The sequence below is a fragment of the Mastigoproctus giganteus genome, chromosome 1 (genome assembly GCF_048544385.1).
Source record: "Mastigoproctus giganteus isolate SK-2022 chromosome 1, ASM4854438v1, whole genome shotgun sequence".
In the NCBI taxonomy this organism is placed as follows: Eukaryota; Metazoa; Arthropoda; class Arachnida; order Uropygi; family Thelyphonidae; genus Mastigoproctus; species Mastigoproctus giganteus.
Genome location: NC_143575.1, coordinates 185,466,873 through 185,481,597, shown reverse-complemented (window position 1 = coordinate 185,481,597; position 14,725 = coordinate 185,466,873). Strand labels below are relative to the sequence as shown.

Below are 14,725 nucleotides of genomic sequence, written 5' to 3'. Positions count from 1 at the left end.
ATCATAATTTATGTTCACAGTATGTATATAACAATATACAGTATACTGAAGGAAAAAAATTCATTGATAAATATTTATAAAGGTTGGATTGCAAAAATCAGCCTGTGTGATCAGTTTGGTTAAAAAGCAATTTTCCAAAAAACAGTACCTATAACTGGAGACTATCATGAGTTTACTGCATATAGTATTGTCAAACAGAGACAAGACAAAAAATAAATAAATGAAAAAGTTACCTTGCTATGTTATGTGCTTTTGAAACTCGAGTGTTTCAGACACACTGGACACACCCTCTTTAAAGGAAAAGGCATGTGTCTAACAGTGGGTTGAATTACCCTGAGAATTATAAATAAAAAAATATATATGTTTATTTTTTTTCGTTAATGGGATCCTTATAATTATACTGGCACTTTTTTTATTTATAAAAAAATTAAGAACTGTTTAAATATAGTGGACTTGGATTTTTGTGTGTGTGTATAATGCACTCTCATCATGAATGACCTTTATTATGACTTTTATGTTATTAATATTAGAAAACATCTTGCTTACAACATTTTTATTATTTGACTCTGGACAAGAAAACCGTTGTGATTCTTTGAAATTAAATCTAAATTGGTGAAGAGTCCATTCCAAGTCTGAAGGTACACAGGTCACATCATCATCATCATCATCATCAGCCATTTTCAATTCACTGCAGGATGAAGGCCTCTCCAGCAACTTTCCAGTTCCTTCTGTTTTGAGCACTGGCCATCCATTTACTACTCAAAAACTCATGAATTTCATCTATCCATCTCCGCCTTTGTCTTCCAGGTTTTCTCCTAGCTCCTCTTGGGTACCATTCTGTTATTTTCTTAGTCCATCTGTCATCATGTCTTCGAGCTATGTGTCCTGCCCAAGACCATTTTAGTTCTTTAGTTTTGATAAGAATGTCCTTTACTTGAGTTTGCTGCCTAATCCATGTGTTTCTCTTCTTATCTAACAGTCTGATTCCCAATATAATTCGTTCCATTCTTCGCTGTGTAGTTCTTAGCTTCCCTTCCATTCTTTTGGTGAGTGCCCAAGTTTCACTTCCATAAGTCATGGTGGGGAGTATACATTGATTCATTATTTTATGTTTCAGACAAACTGGGATATTGCTCTTCAGTATGTGACTATATTTCCTGAATGCCATCCATCCAAAATTTATTCTTCTCTTGACTTCCAGCCATTTATCATTATTACAGCTAATAACTTGTCCCAGATAAGTATATGACTCCACCTTTTCAATTACTGCTCCTTCAATCATTATTTCCCTTTCCATGGCATACTTGTTCATCATTACTTTTGTTTTAGCCATATTCATCTTTAGTCCAAAATCCTTACTAACTGTGCATAACTGATTAAGATTTTCCTCTAATTCTTTGGGATCGTGGCTTATGACCACAATGTCATCTGCAAATCGTAAATGGTTTAGGTACTCTCCGTTCACATTGACTCCTTTCTGTGACCAGTCTAATCTTCTGAAAGCTTCCTCAAGGGCAGCAGTAAACAGCTTCGGAGATATTGTGTCTCCTTGTCGAACTCCTTTCTCAATTTTAAATTTGCTACTGTCTTTGTCTAGTCTAATAAAGGATGTAGCACTCTCATATATTTTCTTCAAAATCATAATATATGGAGTATCTATGCCTTGTCTTTCCAGTGCCCGGAACATTGCCTTATGCTGTATGGAGTCAAACGCCTTTTCATAATCCACAAACGCCAGGCATAATGGTGTTTTATATTCATTTGCTTTCTCCATTAGCTGTGATATTACGTGAAGGTGATCCATAGTTGAGAATCCTGTCCTAAAGCCAGCTTGCTCTTTCGGTTGATTCTCATCAAGTATTCTTTCTAATCTGTTAGTAATGACCCTTGTGAACAACTTGTAGATGTGGGATAACAAGCTAATTGGTCTATAATTTCCAATTTATCTCCTTTCTTATGCAGCAAAACTATGATTGCATTATTCCACTGCTTAGGCATCACACCTTTTCTAATGCACTTTGTGAAGAGCCTTGCCAGTTTTTGTGTTATGTCTCTTCCTCCCAATTTTAACAACTCTACAGTAACTTCATCTTCCCCTGGGGCTTTCCGATTCTTCATTTTCTTCAATGCATGTTCTACCTCATCAGGAAGAATATCGGGTATGTCATATGTGTTGCTACTTTGCAATCCATCTTCCCCACTGCTGGTATCATTCCCTCGCTCCTTGTATAATTCTCTATGGTAGTCTTCTGCTATTTGAATTATGCCTTCTCTGCTGTTTATAAGTACACCATCGCTATTCTTCAGTTTCAGTATCATTTGTCTTTCTGTATTACTGCTCATGGCTGCTGATTTAAATACTTTGTTTTCCCTTAATGCTTGTTCTACTTTTCTTGTGTTAAATCTTCTTATGTCCTCTCTGAGTCTCTTTCTAATGGCTTTGCATAACTCAGTATACTCAATTTTCTCCCTGTCAGTGTTTTTCTTGCTCTTCATTTGTCGTCTTTGGTTCATCATGACAAGTGTTTCTTGACTAATTTTTTTTTCTTTGGATTTCTGTTTCCTTATAGGTTTCTTGGGCTTTATCACTTTCAGAAAGTTGTAATATTAATCGTCGATATCTTGGTCCTGAGCAGTCTGCAGAAGCTCAAACGTGTTCTTAAGTTCCAGTACATACTGCTTTTTCTCCTCCTCTGTTATTTCAAAGACCTTTGTATTATTTACTCGAGTCAGTTTTTTCCTTTCCTTTCCTTTCCTACATCTATATCAAGTGTACATCTTACCATTCTGTGATCACTTCCAACATTTACCTTATTCAGGACGGTAACATCATTCACAATATATCTTCTGTTAGTGAGGATGAAGTCGATTTCATTAGTTGTTAATCCATTTGGACTCTTCCATGTCCACTTTCTGTTCACCCTTTTCTTGAAAAAAGTGTTCATTACTGACAGTCCTTGAGATTCTGCAAATTCCACAAGTCTTTCACCAATTCCAAAATTTCCTATAGTTCCTCTTTCTGCGCTGTTTTGCCTTTTTCCAACCTTAGCATTGAAGTCCCCCATAATAATAGTGTAGTGGGTTTTCTGCTCATCTAGAAGACTCTCAATTTCAGTGTACATTTCTTCAACCTCTTCATCATCATGGCTCGATGTTGGTGCATAAATCATTATAATCTTTAGCTTGTACCTTTTAGAAATCTTGAGTATTAGCCTTGACACCCTTGGTGATGTACTTTTGAATTCCAAAATGTTGTTTTTAAAATCTTTATGGACCAGAAACCCAACTCCACCTTCACTCCTTTCACTGTTTCCATTGGTGTACAGCAGATTTCCACTTGATAAACTTATGAGTGATTCATTTCTTCTTCTTGTTTCAGCCAAACCGATGATATTCCAATTCACATTTTATAATTCCTTTTCCAGCTCTAATATCCTGTCTTCACCGATGAGTGATCGTACGTTATAACAGGCCAAGTTCAATTTCCGTGCATGGCAGCCTGGTCGTACCCAGAGATTCTTAGCACCCTCTGCTTCCACTCTGATCCTCTCGCTGCCGTAAGAGGGAGAGTGAAAGCTGCTGGGGACTGAGCCTATTTGTATTGTTGTGCTCTCATTGCTGGAGGGTTTGGTCTTTTCCTATTCACGCTGACCAGGCGTCTTGAAGAGAACCACTCTACACGTTCGTTGCCACCTAAGTGACGTAACAGGGCTTACCATCGAGAAGGTGTGCATGAGTGGATTTTAGGGAGGCAGGCCAACCGGACTTCTCCTAAATCTTCTGTAATAGAGAGATATTGGATCCATCAGTGTTTTAGGCTGAGTGTCTGATAACACACAGGATACCTGTTCCCCTCTAAGCCCCCACAGGTCACATCTGGTATTAACTGTGTACTTGGTGGGATATTGGAGAGAAAAAAACGTAGTCTATTCAAAGAAAATAGACAGTAATTGTAAATAAAAAAAACTGTCATTATTGCATGTTCACTTGTTGGGGAGCACAATCAGACATGAGCATTAATGGTACTGAGGGTGACAAGTAGAATATTATCTCAATTTGAATAAAGGATTAACAGTACCAGCAAGGGATCATGCAGGGGAAACTGGCTTCAGTTTTAATTCTTAGCATTCATGATTTTTCTTGAGCATTCATGTTCTTTTGGGTACATACACTGTATCTTATCTGTAAGTAGAGTATATCCTAAAATTTCCTCTTTTGATCTGCTTTAGTTTAAAATCTCTTTACCGCATCTTTTCTTTGAAACTTATTTTCTACAGTCTAACGAAGTAATTTTCATTGGTGATTTTAATGTTAATAATTCCCTTCAATTTTCTAGTTGTCCGGTTTGCAGCTGGTTATTAATGACCTTATACAGCTTACCTACTAGGAATTCATTTATCTCATTTATCTACTGATCTTTTAAAATTAGATTAAATGAAAACAGTAACTTTTTATTTTAAAAGCAACAATTTGCTTATTGGCTCTGTAATGCTGAGGAAACCTTATATCCAGAACATATAGAATGTAGAAAATTAGCTTTTAATTTCATATTATTGAAGCTGTATATATATATTATAAAAAGCACTTTTTAATGATGAGAAGGTAAACTTGGCATTTTTTCATAATATATTTGTTACTAAAATAATTTTTTATAAGATATTAAATAAGACCCTAACAAAGGTATTTCATTGTTCAGATTGATGTATGTAGTCTTCATAATATTGTTTAAGCTACAACACTTGGTTGCTCATCTCTTAATAATGTAATCATGTTACTTCTTTGGCATTATTCCAATACCTTCTCTTTGCAAGGAGTTATGATATTTTCTTACAGATCTTTTAGTGGCAGTCACTGTCTGGTGCTATCGTCTTTGTGGGTATTCTTATAATATGTTGTATTAGAAAACAGAGTTTTTAAATTTGATTTACTTTAGTTTTGTGTTATAACTTCTTGTGCATCTTCTTGTGTGTGTGTACATTCTGTAAATGTATAAATTTCCAGAGCTTGATTCCAGGCCAATGACAGGATTGATAACTTGTAGCTTCTCTCTTTTATCAACTTAAGAATATCTGTGATAGTTTTTATGGTGGGTAGTTTTGAAAATTTTATTTGTTTAGAAATTTTTAATTTCCAGGTAGCTATGAATATAAAATATTAATGCATTAAAATTTAAAAAAATGTGTTTTTATATTTTCCAGGAACTATAAATTTACAGATGATAGTGCTGTTTTGACATGCTCTTAATATAAATAATATTGGTAATTTATTATAGGTAATTATGTGTTAGCCATAAGAAAAGAAATAATTTTTGAGACATTTAACACTGCTAATCATTTCAGAAACTGATGTAACCATTCCATTTGAGAGAAAGTTGAACTCACATGGGTAATTTTAATATCTGTATTGAAAGCTCAGTCCATCAATTAGCTTTAAATACAAATTTAAACAAACTTGTCTCTTGACACTGATACCTTATCTATTTGGAATATTCCTAGACCTTAATCAAAATTTAGCATTAGTCCACGAGCATCAGCAAAAAAAAAAAACCCCTTCCCATTTCGCCCATCCATTCATTCCAAATGCCTGTGCAGCTCAGCCTTAAATTTATTTAGGCTATCAACTTCCACAACAAAAGATGGAAGTCTGTTCCACCAATCAGCCACCTGCTGGCTAAAGGCAAATTTCCGCACATCTATTCTACGACTGTCTTTCCTCAGTTTGAATCTATGCCCCCTCAGGTTCTTAATCTGAGCAAGGGGAAGAATCCCATCAGTATTCAGCTTGTTCAATCCATTCAAGGCCTTATACACCTCAATCAGATCACCTCGCAAGTGCCTATTCACCGTGTGCTACTGTTTGCAAAACTTAAGCCTTTCTTGGTAAGAGCATGCCTTTGTTCCCCCTCACCAGTCTTGTTGCCCTTCTTTGTACTTGTTCTAGCAACTCTACATCCTTCCTAAAATGAGGCCTCCAGACCTGTACACAGTACTTTAGGTGTGGCCTGACCATTGCCTTGTGCAACGGGATAATCACCTCCCTGTCCCTACTAGCAAAATTCCTATGTGTCATTGACAAGACCATGATCTGCCCTGGCAGCGCATCTGCTATTTTATTAAGGGATATCTACGGATGTCCCTTAATAAAATAGGAATTTTCTGAATAGATATATAGAACTAGGCTATATTTAAATATAATTTAAATTCCATATTTAAACTGTAGAATTTCAGATATAATCAATACTTCAAATTCATCAAATTTGTTTACTGTACTCGTAGCATTAGTGTATGTGTAAGTATACATGTACCTGTTTTTACTCGTAGTAACTTTTTGATACTGTTGCACGTAAAAGACTACTGTACAAATTGCAGGAGTGTGGCATTAAGGGGATGTTTACTGCTTTGGATAAAGGGATGGTTGTGTGGGAGAATACAGAGTGGTAATTAATGGACACTGGTTATCAGAGGTGTATTGCCAAAAAAAATAGTACCGGAATGCTCGTTGATTTAACTACAAATAGTTACCTACGATTTTTTCATTTGCTAAAATAAATAAGTCAAAGATTAGAATATTTGTTCAGTATTTATTTATAACTATTAAATAAAAATTTTAAAAGTAAAAAACAAAAGACAAAAAATTAAAAAAATCAGAAAATAAAAAAATAAAAACAAAAACTCCAAAATAATATAAAAAATACTGTTCAGAAGAATAATAGAAATTCCCATACAGGATCTATTATGTATTCTTGTGTGACTGCCCTTTTTGTTTTTTGGTCAACAGCAGAACGATGAGACTGCAGCCAACCAATTTCGGACATAAAAATTTAGATTTCATAATTCTAATGGTGGACCATGTAGTTTAATAAACAACAAACATTTTTAAAAAGGTACCGGAACATCGTTCTGGTGCGTTCCGGCCCAAAACACCACTACTGGTTATTAATGGTTAATTAATTATTAACAGTGGTTATTAATAGACACTGCTCTTCATGGGCTAATATTATTAGTGAAGTACCCTAGGGTTCAGTGCTGGGCCCATTGTTGTTTTCTATATTTATTAATGATATTGATGAAGGTATATTAGCTTTCAGATGTTATCCAAACTTAATATCCAAGTTTTCAGATGATACAAATGTTGGCATGGTAGTTAATGATAGTAATCAGAGTAAGCTACTGCAACAAGATCTAAAAAAATTAGGCATATGGGCTGAAAAATGGCAGTTGAAGTTTAACATTGATAAATATTAGGTCTGCATATAGATAGCAATGATCCCAGATTAGTGTACCAACATTCGGTATTAAGGATAGTGGAAAATGAAAAAGAACTGTGCAGTCAGATATGAAGTTCTTTTGAGTAATGCAGACAGGCTGCCAGGTCAGTTTACGGGGTTTATCAAATGATATACAGGAAACTTGCTAGCAGGTATAAGGAGGTGATTATACCATTTTACAAGGCAGTGTTTAGGCTGCATCTTCAGTAATGCATATAAATTTGTAGGCCTCATTTTAGGAAGGATGTAGGTCTGCAGAGAAGGGCAACAATATTGAAGGGAATGAAAAAGTGGTTTTACCAAGAAAGGCTTCAGTTTTGTGAATTCCAGCATCCGGAGACCTGCAAGGCAATTTGATTGAGGTGTTTAAGGCTTTGAATGGATTGAGCAAGCTCAATGCTGATGAAATTCTTCCTCTTGTTCAGACTACACACATTAGGGGCCTAATTTCAAATTGAGGATGGATGGTTGCAGGATAGATGTGTGGAGGTTTACCTTCAACCAGTGGATAGTTGATTGTTGGAACAAACTTCCATGTGTTGTTGTGGAGATGGGTAGTTTAAATGAATTCAAGGAAGAACTAGACAAATTATTGGATGGCAGGTGATGTTAGAGGGTTTTTTTTATTTTTATTTTTTTTTTTTATGGCTGATACTTTATAAGCATGATTTTGCCTCCCATATGCCACCACCACTATTAATAATAATAATCCTAAACAGCCCATATATTTGTTTTTTACATGGGAAGCTCATCAGGCCTTATAATTAGTATTAGCTATATGATGCAAGAAAGCTCTAGACTTTTGCTTCACTGGCTAGAATAAAAATAAAATAAACCAACTAGTTGATTCCCTCTTCATGTAGGTATCTTTCCAGCTGAGCTTTGAATGTAAGCCTCAACCACCCACGGAGGCAACTTATTCCAATAATTGAGAACACTAAACGAAAACTTCCTACAATCCAGTCTAAACCTCTCTCACTGTAATTTGAATTTATGGTCTCTCCCTGGTCCTAGAATCATTTAACAGTAAAATTTCACTCTCGTTCATTTTACTTCTACCTTGTACCAAATCTCTTCTAAGGAGCCTACTTTCCAAGCTTCTGCAGTCCACATATTCAAAGTCTTTCCTCATATGGGTGCCCTTTTGCCAACCTCACCAGTTATTGCATTGCCTATCTTTGTAGACCCCTTCATGACGGTCTCTTTTTTTTTTTTTATTGGGTCTTGCAATTGCTTTATACAGTGGTATTGTGAGCTCCCAATCTCTACAACCAAATGTTTGATAAATCATTGATAGGAAATCTTGGGCCGTCATTGGTGTATGCATACATTGCTTGGAGAACTTCACATTTGACTGTGTCATAACTCCCAAAACTCTTTCTTCCTCTATTGTTTTTAGTTCAACCCCACTAAGTGTGCAAATTATTTTGAGGTTACTGTTTCTCAAGTAACCTCAAAATAATAATAATGCAGGAAGTGCAATGCTAAGGCTTTGCACTTTCTGCCTTAAAAGTTAGTTACCACTTTCCTGACCATTTAAGAAGTCATCCTGAAGAAACTGAGCTTGCCACTGATTGTTGATTACCCTTACTAATTGATATCATTTGCAAATTTTGACATTATTCTTTCCATACTTTTGTTGATGTAAACTAAGAACTTGTTACTAGAAGGATGGGATACCCTGCTTCTATAGGGAGATGGGAAACACTTAAATAGAAAGGATGCAAGAATATTTGCTGATACTGTGAAGGCAGTGTTAGGTGGGCTGAAAAACTGCTAGCTTGGGATTACACAGGATAATAGATTAACAGTAGCTGCAGGCAGAGGTGAAAGTCATTCTTGCATGGCTTTATTGGAATGAGCAGCAGCCTGGAAAGTCCCTGAAATCATCAGCAATCTGGTGCAATGGATTTCAAGGACTTCTGGGAGTCATCGTGGAACAAGTAAATATATGGGCTGTGGGAGGATAACTAAGAGTAAGAAAAGGTGCATGTACACCAATGCTAGCAGCATAGTAAATATATTTGATGAATTTGAAGAACTGGTCAAGACATTAAATGCAGACATTGTTGGGACATCATAGACATGGTGTCACTCAGATATAAGTGATGCAGAGTTTGAATATTGGGAGTATAATGAGTACAGAGAGGGGAAGGGCTCTTTTTTAAGAAGTACATAAAATCTAAGGCAGTGTATTTAGTTAACATGAGTAGCCAGTGCAATGTTGAGTCAGTTTGGTGTGACATAAGCACTAGGAAAGCCAAAATGAGAGTAGGAGTGTGTTATTGGTCTAATGACTCTGATTAGTACAACAAACAACTGTACAGAGAAATAGAGTGGGCCAGTAAATCAGAATATCTTATAATAGGGGATTTTAACATCCCAGATATTGACTGGAACTTGTGTTTTGGTCATTTTCACACCAGCAAGACTTTTGTGGATTTATTGGATAGTTGTTTTCTACAGCAGCTTGTTTGAGAGACAACCAGAGGGAGTTAATACTCTTGGTCTGATTATTAGCAGTGATTGTTCATACATTAAGAATCTGCAGATAAAGGAACCACTAGGTGACAGCGATCACAGTGTATTAATGTGGGATTTAGGATAAAGGGAAGTGTTTTTGCTTTTGTATAGACAACTACAGTGGTCTGAGACAGTTTTTAAATTTTATACAGTGGGACTAACTGATGATGTTACCATCAGCAAATTTAAAATGGGAAGCATTCAAGGAATTAATAATAGAAACTGCTAGGCTTTTTGTACCAACTCTTCAAGATATGGGCCTAAGTGGATGTCAGATGAACTATTGTCAGTGTGTGAATAATGCATAAGATGCATATAAATTATCAGGTGACACAGAAGCCTATGGTAGGTATACACTAGTCTGTAATCAAGTCACAATGGAGGTTAGGAAAGTGAAGGCACATTCAGTGGGATTGCAGGTGCAATTTTGCACCTGCAATCCCACTGAATTGTTCATTCTATAATTTCACCTCACCATGAAAACATATACAGGAACTCCCTGACTTATGGAAATTCGACTTTATGTAAGTTTTTGCTGGCCGGTGCAAACTTAAAAAAATTGTGGGAAATGTATTTTGTGTCCCGTAGGAACAAATGGAGGTATCGTGAAAATATCTTAATGTGAACCCAATAACACGGTTTTTTTTTTTTTTTTTTTTTTATGTAATTTGTTCCAAGTCCTTGGAAGTTGAAAATTTTGCTATATTACTGAGATATCTCTCTAAAAGGTCATATTTATAATGGAAATTACACTACCCTTTCATCGTTATCATATGTTCCCATTATAAGAATCAATTTTGAATGCCCTTGTGGTATTTTTCTAAAGCACGTTTCTGGAGGTCACGACCATAAAACGAAAACAGTTTGCCCTTTCCGGTTTATTGGGCTTTTCTGCTAGTGCATCTAATTATAAACTGGTAGTAAACTGATCTTATTGCATTTGTGATAATACTGATAACTGCAGTTGTGTGGGTTTTTATGTTATTATGGTGAAATGTGTTCCCCTTCACTGAAATCTTCAATCATATAAAAAACAAATTTCAGACACTTCCCTTCATTCCTATTTACATATTACAATGATGAATGGAAAGCGACCAACGAAAAGTGCAAGTGGTGGTAGTGCCAGGAAACGAAACAAAATTGATTTAGAAATGAAGATGAAAATGATTAAGAAGTACGAGGCAGGACAGAGTTTTTGTCATCTATTGCAAGGGAATTAGGTCTCGCTGCTTCAACAGTGAATACTATTTTAAAGGACAGTGCGCGTATAAAAGAACATGTCAAAGTATCAACACACTTAAGATTAACAGTGATCACAAAACAGCGTTCAGGTGCTACATCGAAGATGGAACAGCTATTAATAATATGGATGAAAAATCAGATTCAGAAGCAAGTGTCCCTTGAGTCCAATAGCCATTCAAGCAAAAGCAAGAAGTATTTATGAATATATTAAGAATAAGTATGTCAAACCCCAAGCCAAGTTTGTGGAAAGCAATGGGTGGTTTATTTAATAGGTTCAATCATCGCGCTGGTTTCCAAAACGTTAAAGTATGCAGTGAAGTCGCCAGTGCCGATTCTCCAGCTGCACAGAAATTTTGTGATGTGTTAGAAAAAATTATTGATGAAGGTGGCTATTAAGTGCAGCAAATATTTAACGTTGACAAGGCTGCTCTGTATTGGAGAAAAATGCCGGATTGGACATACATTGCCAAAGAGGAAAAGACAATGGCAGGTTTCATGGCTTCAAAAGATAGGGCCACGCTCTTCCTTGGGGCTAATGCAGCGGGAAATTACAGATTAATACCACTGCTTGTGTACCATTCTGGAAATCTTGGTGCATTTAAGGGCATCAATAAAGCCATCCTACCCCGTGCATTTCTGATCGAACCAGAGGGCATGGATAACAATATCTCTCTTTGAGGATTGTTTTAAACGCTGCTTCATTCCTGAGGTTGAAAAATATTGTAAAGACAACAGCATTTCTTTCATGATTTTGCTTCTATTAGATAATGCTCCTGGACATCCTACGCATCTAGATGATTTCAATTCGAACGTGAGAATCATATTTCTACCGTCAAACACGACTTCACTCATCAAACCTATGCATCAGTGTTTTATTTCGAATTTAAAAGCATACTATTTACACACAGCATTTGCTCAGGCATTGTCTGCAGTAGACGATGAGAAAAATTTTACATTAAGAGACTTTTGGGAATCTTACAATATTTACCACATCATCTTAAACATTAATAAGGCCTGGGCAGAAATTACTAAAAGTTGTTTAAATGGCGCATGGAAGAAAATATGCCCAAGGCACCTAAAAGGCTTCAAAGGATTTGAAAAAGATGAATCATATGAAGAGGTTACAGATAAGATTGTAAAAGTTGCAGAGCTACTTCAGTTGGAAGTTATGCCAAAGATGTGGCAGAGTTAATAGAGGAAGAAGAGAAGGAATTATCTAACGAAGAACTTATTGACTTGCAGGCAGCGATAGTGAAAGAAGAAAATGCTGACAAAGTTCAAGATGAACCAAATGAGGAGCTGAGACACTTCATCACCAGAGAGATGGCAATGGCAAGGTTTGAGAAGATGAATCCTGACAGCGATGATTCTTAAAAGTTAACAGAGGGGTGAATGATGTGCTTGCTTGCTACAAATAAATCTACGATGAAAAGAAAAAAGCCACCGTCCAGTCATCCATTAGTATGTTCTTTCATAAGGTTGAGCGGCTGACCCCTTCTAAATCTCAACAGCCCTCAACCTGTCTCCTCTTTTTTTGTAATTTTATAAATTTGAAATTTTTTAAAATTGCACGGTTTTGTAATTTTTCCTGTGCCTGAGATAAAAAAATTTAATAAATACAATAAATAATTCTATTTTCTTGTTCATTGAACATTTCTTTTTTGATTCAATCAATTCAGCGAGAACCGTTGCGAGTGCTGCATAAGCATGGGGGAAATTCCAACACGTAAAATCCAACGTGAAATCCGACTTGAGTAGCATTCCGCGGAACACAACCCTTACGTAAGTCGGGGAGTTCCTGTAGATATTTAAAAACGCATTTATAAACATATTTGCGTTTAAGCATTTCACTGGATAAAGAGAAAATGAAATAGTTATTGTTACAATAATTATAAAATGCTTTTGCTTACCTTTCATTTTTAACCCCAGGGGCTCACATCTGGTGAGTATGGGCTTGGAAAACCAAGGGTCCTGGTCCTGATATCATCATTCTTCTCTTTCTTGGTGATTCCTTTCTGCTTCTCTCTCTCTCTCTCTCTCTCTCTCTCTCTCTCTCTCTCTCTCTCTCTCTCTCTCTCTCTCTCTCTCTCTCTCTCTCTCCCCCTCCAGATTTCAAAGACCAATAAATAGACTCAACATCATCCAGGAGGGGTGGTCATATTATTTATCCATCCTCTGTAACGGTATAGTGTTTGCGCCATTTGTCACTCAGAATGTTTTTAAGTTTGAAACCGGCACCTCCGTAGCCAGGTGGGAAGGAGCAGCAGTGCGTAGCACATGCTTCTTGATTAGACCGGGGTTCGAGCCCATCACCACCAAATACGGAGGATGTGGAAAGGTCAGGGAATGACCACCGCATATCCCGGAGCAATATGGCCTTAGTTGCTAATGCTCCTAAAAACCAAATAACAAACATTTGAAACCCATAAGAGACTGGAGAAATTCTTAAAGGTGCTATTTGGGAGTGCAATGAAAGTGAGAGAGTCTCTACAAATCAGTCCCCACACACACACACACACACACACACACACACACACACACACACACACACACACACACACACACACACACACACACACACCCACCTGTATAGATAACATTTGGCAAACCCACATGAACTGAAAGTACCATAAGAATTGGTATGATGTGGCTTGAGTGGTATGCACCAAAAATTCCCAAAAACAAGACAAAACCAGTATCCCATCAGTTTCAGCATCCCCACTCCCCTAATTCACATGTAGATTCTAATCTGAGGAAATCATCTTCCATAAATCTGTGCATGATTGATTTTAGTGAATAGCAGCATGTCCCCACCCAATGGGTGTATACATTCTAAGTGCACTGAACCATGGATGTGATTCTGAATTGTAGATAACAGTCCAAGCCAAGGATACATTGTAGTGCTTGTCTCATGTTACGTCAGCGTTAGTTTCTTCTGGATTTTCTATGTTAATTATTAGCATTAACATTAGCATTAGTAGAGGCATATGATGCAAGAAAGCAAGCTTATGCAGCATCAGCCAAAAAAAAAAACAAAAAACCCACTTCCACTTCACCCCTCCGTTCATTTAAAATACCTGTCCAGCTGAGCCTTAAATTTATTTAGGCTATCAACTTCCACAAGGGATGGAAGTCTGTTCCACCAACCAACTACCCGCTGGCTAAAGGCAAATTTCCGCACGTCTATCCTACATCTGTCTTTCCTCAATTTGAATTTATGCCCTCTCAGGTGATTATTCTGAGCAACAGGAAGAATCCCATCAGCATTGAGCATGCTCATACCATTCAAGGCTTTATACACCTCTATCAGATCACCTCGCTAGTGCAAAACTTAAGCCTTTCTTCGTAAGAGTACCCTTTTGTTCCATTCACTAATCTTGTTGCCCTTCTCTGTACTCGTTCTGGCAGCTCTACATCCTTCTTGAATGAGGCCTCCAGACCTGTATACAGTACTCAAGGTGTGGCCTGACCATTGCCTTATAAAAGGGAATAATCACCTCCTTATCCCTGCTAGAAAAATTCCTGTATATCATTGACAGGACACCATGAGCTACTCTTGCAGCCTGTCTGCACTGCTCAGAGAACTTCATATCTGCCTGCACAATTACCTCCAGGTCCTTTTCATTCTCTACCACTGTCAGTGTAGTACCAAAGAGTTGATACGTTGCCCTGGGGTTGCTGTTTCCCATATGC

The 14,725-nt window shown here is 36.9% G+C and overlaps 1 protein-coding gene across 4 annotated transcripts in view; it reads left to right on the top strand.

The window, feature by feature from the left end:
* The window catches only part of LOC150091364 (ralBP1-associated Eps domain-containing protein 2-like), a 303,767-nt gene that overhangs the window by 11,535 nt on the left and 277,507 nt on the right, over window positions 1–14,725 (top strand). Inside the window, exon 1 of one of the 4 annotated variants that reach the window (XM_090383430.1) lies at window positions 4,993–5,086. The exons of the other annotated variants lie outside the window; for them this stretch is intronic. The gene's annotated coding sequence lies outside the window, so the exon portion shown is untranslated. Of the gene's footprint in view, window positions 1–4,992; window positions 5,087–14,725 lie in introns of those variants that run through there. 4 annotated transcript variants of the gene reach the window in all.